The sequence below is a fragment of the Lupinus angustifolius genome, chromosome LG01, assembly GCF_001865875.1.
Source record: "Lupinus angustifolius cultivar Tanjil chromosome LG01, LupAngTanjil_v1.0, whole genome shotgun sequence".
NCBI classification, from domain to species: domain Eukaryota; kingdom Viridiplantae; phylum Streptophyta; class Magnoliopsida; order Fabales; family Fabaceae; genus Lupinus; species Lupinus angustifolius.
The window spans coordinates 18,357,537-18,364,600 of record NC_032009.1 but is presented as its reverse complement, the minus strand read 5'-3'; the positions used below and the strand labels follow the sequence as shown (position 1 = coordinate 18,364,600).

Genomic DNA, 7,064 nt, shown 5'->3' with positions numbered 1-7,064 from the left:
CAAAGAATTGAAATATTTGAAGCCTGAACACTCAACATGATTAAATCCACAATAGCAGGAGGAAACCCAAAGTCATGTAACGTTGCTCGAAGAAAATCCCAACTAACTCTCTCATAGGCTTTCTCCAAGTCAATTTTAACAGCCACTAATCCACCTCTCCTCTTATACGTATGAATCGTATGCATGACCTCCTGCATCAGAATAATATTCTCTTTAGTAACACGACTTGGGATGAAGCTTCCCTGAAGTGGTCCAACTAGATCATTGAGTAACGGTCTGAACCTGTTAACCAACACTTTGGTGATAACCTTGTGTGCCACATTGCAAAGGCCTTCGCAATCATGTCATGCAGATCTTTACCAATGACATGCCAATACTGCTTAAAAAAGAAATTTTGGAACCCATCTGGACCAGGAGCTTTGAAAGAGTGCATTCCTATGACCGCTCTTCTCACTTCCTCCAAAGAAACCGGGAGACATAACTTCTCCCTCTCCGAAGCAGGAATGGAGGGAGTTCTATTATCCATAATATAATTTCTCTGCACTTGCACATCAACTAAAAACAGGTTAGAGAAAAAATTATGGGCCTTTTCTATGAGAATTGTCGAATCCGTACAACATTCTCCATTGTTGAGAAACATCCTATGAAACTTATTCCTCTTCCTCCTTACCACAGTCTGAGTATGAAAGAACTTTGTATTTCTATCTCCAAACTTCACCCAGTTCTCCCGATATTTCTGGTACCAGAATAATTCCTCTTGGTGAAGAATATAATCATACTCTTTCTGAAGATCACGTTCCAGGCGCACCATTGAGTCCGTAGCAAACCTCTCTAAATCCTATTGAACTCCACACGACCTTCTTTCCACTCTTTTCTTCCTTTTGAAAATGCTCCCAAACACATCCTTGTTAAAAGTCTCAGAAGCCTTCTGCATATTTTTTAGTTTAACCACCAGAGATTGAGGGTTCTTACCCCACGTGTCACAAACTAAGGGTTCAGAAGCACAGTGGGTAGCCCAAGCAGCCTGAAAACGAAAGGGTCTATTACCTTTGTCATCATGCTCAACATGACATCTCACTAGAAGAGGGGAACGATCTGAATAAATGTAGTTGAGGTGTTCAACATATGCTTCTCGGAAGCGAAGTCTCCATCCAACATCTCCCAAACCTCTATCCAATCTCCCATGTGAAAGCAGTTCCTATTGCTCCCAAATCAAGAAACCCACATGCATCAATCATATCTATCATCTTCATAGCTCGGTTAGAATAGAAATTACCTCCCTAAACCTTCGTAGGGCTGCAGATTTCATTGTAATCACCAATGGCCAGTCGGGGAGTGTTGATACTACCCCTAACCGAAATAAGATGCTCCCATAATTATTCCCGCCTACTCGGGATTGGACTCGCATAGATCGTAGAGCAAACCTAAGTCCAATCAGTATAATTAATAGCAATCATGGCCACTTGAGCATGAACACCCATGATTGTAATCCCAAAATCCCTATGAATAGGTACAAGCACCCATATACCACCATTATGACCAACAACCTCAACTTCACAGCAAAGCTCATAACCAAGCGTCCTCCAGAAGGAAGCAACTACTGCAAAAAGACAATGTGTCTCAAAAAGAGCAAACATCATCGGTCTGAAAGTCTTCACAAGGTCATTAACTCTCCTCTTTCCTCTAGCACCCACGCCTCCTCTAATGTTCCAAGCAATTATTTTATCCTTCTTTCTATCCATGTAAAACAATTTAGAAAAAAACAAACAACCCAACTTAGGATTGCTCCATAACCTGCGTCTCAGTAACCATAGTACTTTCATCACCTGGATTAGAATATCCTTTGATGTTACAGCCACCTCCATGAGGACCGAGTTCTCAGCATGACACATGTTCTCTGCCCTCATCTTAGTACCAAGCGCACCAATATCAGCGATGTGAGCATTGTTCCATGCTCTCTTGTCCACGTCCTCCACCTTCCAACCTTCAACCATCCTCATATCTTCCTTCCCTTTCACCTTAACATGTTGTAAGTAATTGGAGACTACAACTTGAGAAGAATTAGGCTCATTGGTACCTTTATTCCGGTTCCCTCTCTGCTTCATAACCTCCTTACGACTTCTTTTTTCCCCAAAATTGGTACTCTCCCGTGCCACATGCATGCTGGTGGCCCCCTAAGCAAATCTGAACTCAAAACAATCCTTATCTGAGATCTCAGATAGCAGGACATTATATTTATTAGTAATTTGGGAACCCTTCATACTCTCCTCCTTTTTAAATCCAGTCTTTAACCTCCTCCTTTTTTCAACAACTAACCAATCTCCATGTGGCTCAATAGATAGCTTCCCATTAGGCATGCTAGCAATGCCACCAATATCACCTATCAAGTTGCTGCCATTAGTATTAGAACTAACTTCTGGTAGTGTTGCATCCCTTGCCGTCGCAGGTTGAGTCACCTCTAAAGGTGGATCAGAGTCTGTTGTAGGTACATGGGCAGTACAATTCCTAGCCTTGTGTCCATAACAGCCACAACACGAGCACAAAAGGTGAAGACCTTCATACTCTATATTATACCACAATATGTGTGCACAAATTTCTGGATGTTTGTTTGCACAAACTGTAGTGGAATACAATAAGTCCTTACAACCTTTTTACTTATTGGGTTTTCAAAATGTCTTCACTTGGCTTTAAGGATCGTTGAATCTATATTTTTGAAGATGATAGAAGCCTATTATACCAACACACATTTCTCATTTTAATGGACTTGAGTGTCATGTGCCTTTCAGTTACATGCTTTCTTTATGTTTTGCTCATGAACTTCTACACCACTAACAATGAAGCTTGGAACGTCTTTATACTGCATGTATTTTCTTTGTAGTTTCTGTATTTTTCAGTAGGGTTATCCAAGCTGTGTTGTGTTTAAAATTTGAAATATATATTCTTTTGTACTCGAGATAGGTCACTAGTCATTCCTGTTTTATAAAATGCTTTGTGTTTATTTCCAGTCGAGAATTTACACATCGAGTAAAATCAGTTTCGATGGCTAAATTTACTTCACAAGAAGTTAGTGCACTTCAGGAAGGAGGAAATCAGGTATATAGGCTTGTTTATGATAAAACTTGCACCGGATATCTTAGTCTCATTGATGTTGTATGTTTCTTAAGTTGATTTTCATTTTTTTTCTAATACTTGAAGCGTGCAAGAGAAATTTATTTTAAAGAATGGGATCAACAACATCAGTCTTTGTCTGATAGCAGGTAAGTACTTGCTCATAAGCATTTATGTTTAATTGTGTGTTGCATTATTCTGATTTGCCATGTTCGGTAGCAGTAATGTTGACAGACTCCGGAACCTTATTAAGCATGTTTATGTGGATAGAAAATTCACTGGTGAAAGGGCCTATGACAAACCCCCAAGAGTGAAGGCGGTAAAGTGTCTGTTGTCCTCCTTTGGATTTGATCTTTTAAGCATATAAGAAGCAATCTATTAGAATTTCAATGTTAACTAAAGTTGATTTTGCTTTAGAGTTTCTTTTATTTATCAGCTAAACCTAACTCTCTTTTCTCATGATGCATGTTATACAGGGCGATAAGGATGATTTATATGAAAACAGGAGGATGGGGACGTATCAGCGAGGATCTAAAAGCCCTCAATATGAGGACACATATGAACGTCGTTATAGTGATAGGTCTAGTCCTGGTGGAAGAAGTCCTGGTGGAATAAGTCTTGGCGGAAGAAGTCCTAGTGGAACAAGTCCTGGTGGAACAAGTCCTAGTGGAAGAAGTCCTGGCGGAAGAAGTCCTGGTTATGATTAGGAAAGTAGACAATATGGTGATTTTAGAAGAAGCACTGTCCTCCTCCGGTTGTCAATGACTGGCGTCGTGAAGATAAATTCAAAGATGGAAGGAAATTTGAAGATCGTAGAATATTTGATGGAGATATTAAGATGGACAACCAATCCCCTGAGCGAGCCAAAGATCTTGGTTCTTCAAGTCTACGTGTTGTCCGACCTGTTAGAGATATTTTGGGAGAAAATGTTGTACCTCTTTGAATCAGTGAACCCCCTAAAACAAAAAAGTGGAAAGGCTGCTAACGGCTCATTGCTAACACAGGTGAAATAATCACGAATGATTTCCATATATTTCAATCATCTGGGTCTTGATGCTACTTGATATACCTTCTGCATTTCCTCTTGAGAGATGTTGGTGTTTATCAGCGGGTTTAATAGCCATGCTGCAATCATTAATTGGGAGTGAAATGTTAGCAAATAGTCAATGAGCTATTGCATTCATTTTTTACGTTAAACTTGCAAGTTGGTTTTTGGAGGGGAATAGAGAGAAAGGAAAGGCTTTGAGAGCCATGAAATACAATTGTGAAATCAAGCCTTTCCTTTTCCTCTAAAAACCAACTCGCAAACAAACTCTTAAGGCTGACCTACCCCTTCCTTCTCCCCTTTTGCTTTGTAAAGTTTTTAAAATTGAATTTCTACAACTTACTGTTTATGATTGCAGAGAACTTCATCTTCCAGTAGCTTGGCATCCAGCAATGGAAACCTTGCGGAAGTTAAGCTTGAGACTACTAAGAGCCTTATTGATTTTGATGATGATCCTGAACCGCCTGTCGCTCCACAACCTGTTGTGATGCTAGAAAATTTCGGTGATAACAATTGGGCCTCCTTTGATTTTGCTCTTGAGGAAAAAGCAGCTCAGGGTTCTTCAAATGCAAATCCACTTGAACCTGTGTTGTCTCAATTGTCCATACCAGCAGCTTTACCTGGTCATGTGTCTGGAGCTCCAGGTGGTCCTCATCATGCAGCAGCTATTCCTATGAGCAGTGTGCCTGTGACAGGATCAGCTCTTATTGCTGCCGGAGCTCCAACTATTAGTAGCCTTTCAGCATTCCAACCCAGTGGTGCTTCAGTAACATATCCTGGATCGGTAACAGTATCACCACTCAATAATGCGGGACAGTTGGCTGGTTTACAGTATCAACAACCTTCGTTCCCTGGAACCGTTAGCCAGCCTACTATTCAACAATTTACACCACCAGTAGGTGGTGCTCCGAATAATCAGGTTATTCTTATTGAGAGTAGTTGCCTATAATGTTTTGTCTATTAATTAAGATTTAATGTCTATTCACCCTTTCCTGGAAACATCTTGCAGCCTTGGAATATACCTTCTGTACTGACAGTACAAGGGCATGCAAGCACACCAATGCCACATGCATTCCATCACGCCAATGAGACTAATTCCAATGTTGTTTCACAACCTTCTACTGTAGACATAAAACCAAATGGAAGAACTGAACTTCCAGAGGTATACTTCCCTGCTTAGTTTACTTCATAAAGCATCTATATTGTGCCCATGCTTGTATACACCTACTGTCGTTTCTCATCTTTGGAAGGTGTTCTTCCTAGTGTAACAACTTCAGGAACAGTGCACCCTTCAAGCCTGGGTAATCCATCTTTTGGCTGGAATCCACCCTTACCATCATCATATGTATCAGTGCTGCCTCCTCAGGCACAAACTCTTGCACCAGCCGTGGCACCAGGTATATTTATCCTTTTGACATTTCCTCAATCAGTTATTTTAGTTGAAGTCCATTTTCTCTATATTTGTATTCTAAACTGTCGTGTAAAATTCTCAGGGGCATACATGGGGCAACAAATGCCAACAAACACTTCAATGCCAAGGTAACTATTTCCTAATCATGGTTATATTTCTTTTTTGCATAGGCTTAAGATTAGGTTGTCCTTTTTCTATTGGAAACATCTTTTAGGTCTCATCCTTCAGATACCATGTTGGCCTTGCATACAATGTAGCAGAGTCCAGTAATAAAGTGAACCCTTTAGCAGAATTCACATGAACACTCAAATTTTAGCATCTCATTCCATAGTTTCACAAACGTTGCTTCCTTGAGCAGGCGGCTATTACGTGCTGTTACTGAGTGCTAAGTTTTATTTCTCCGGGTTTTGGAAGTAATTTGTGCAAGTGCTAATTTATTGTTGTTGTATGGATAGAGTCAATAATTGTTGGTTGCGGTTCACCATTACCTACCTTGCTTGCCAATATAGATATTGATAACTGAACACGCAGGTATCAAGGAATTGAGAGTTTTGGTGCTGATGGGGCTGCTTTTGGCATCTCAAATCCAGATCAGCAGTTGAATGGTAGGTTGTCAATCCCTGCAACCCCAAACCCCTTCCCTGCAAGAGGGAACCCATTCGGATGAGCTGGTAATTTTATCTGCTCGGAATCTTTAAGTCAAGCATCGACTTGTTGCACATGTACAAGCATGGTTGTAGTGGTCTTTATCGTCTGTCAATCATAAAATACACTCAAACACATTGAGATCTATGGTCACTAGTTGGTCGAATTCAAATATTTGTTCTTGACCTTGTAGATTGTTCATTGCTATAGAAAAGAGGAAAGAAAAATATGAACGCGGGTCTAAATAGACAGATAATGAGGAGTGCAGAGACCTCGTTGTAGAGACAAATAATTTTTTGGCAAATCCACATTTTCATTTTCATTTGTGTCGATTAGGCAATGGTGTGGTTTGGTGCCTCTAATTATATTATTTTTATTTTGCTGCATCGTATTATTTTGTAATATAATTTTGATAAGGTCTTTTTATTGTCATCTAGTTCTATTTATGCTATAGTGAGTTTAGAAAATGGTCACTGATCATTTAAACTGAACTCGGGATCATTTATGCTTTGTAGATAAAGGTGAGAAGTTTTGAGGATTTTACATATTGATGAGAGAAAAAGGGAAGAAAACCTTGATGTTAAATTTGAATTACAAATGGTTTTTTCTAAACAAGTTGATGGAAATATCCCATTACATAAAAATTGGTTCTCCATATTTTCCACCCATTTTAGGAAAACTTTTTATCTGACTGACAGGTCGTTTTTCTTTCCTTCCTCATTTGTTCCTCTATGTCTTTTCTTTGTGAACTACCAATCTTCCCTAATTCTCCTAGTACAATAATTTTTAATTGTTGTATCTTAGTTGCCAAACATGACCATAAAATCGTTGACTTCTTGAGGGTGTAAATGAGGC

The 7,064-nt window shown here is 39.6% G+C and overlaps 1 pseudogene; it reads left to right on the top strand.

Annotated features, from left to right (window-relative positions):
- LOC109358276 lies at positions 2,490 to 6,481 on the top strand (annotated as a pseudogene).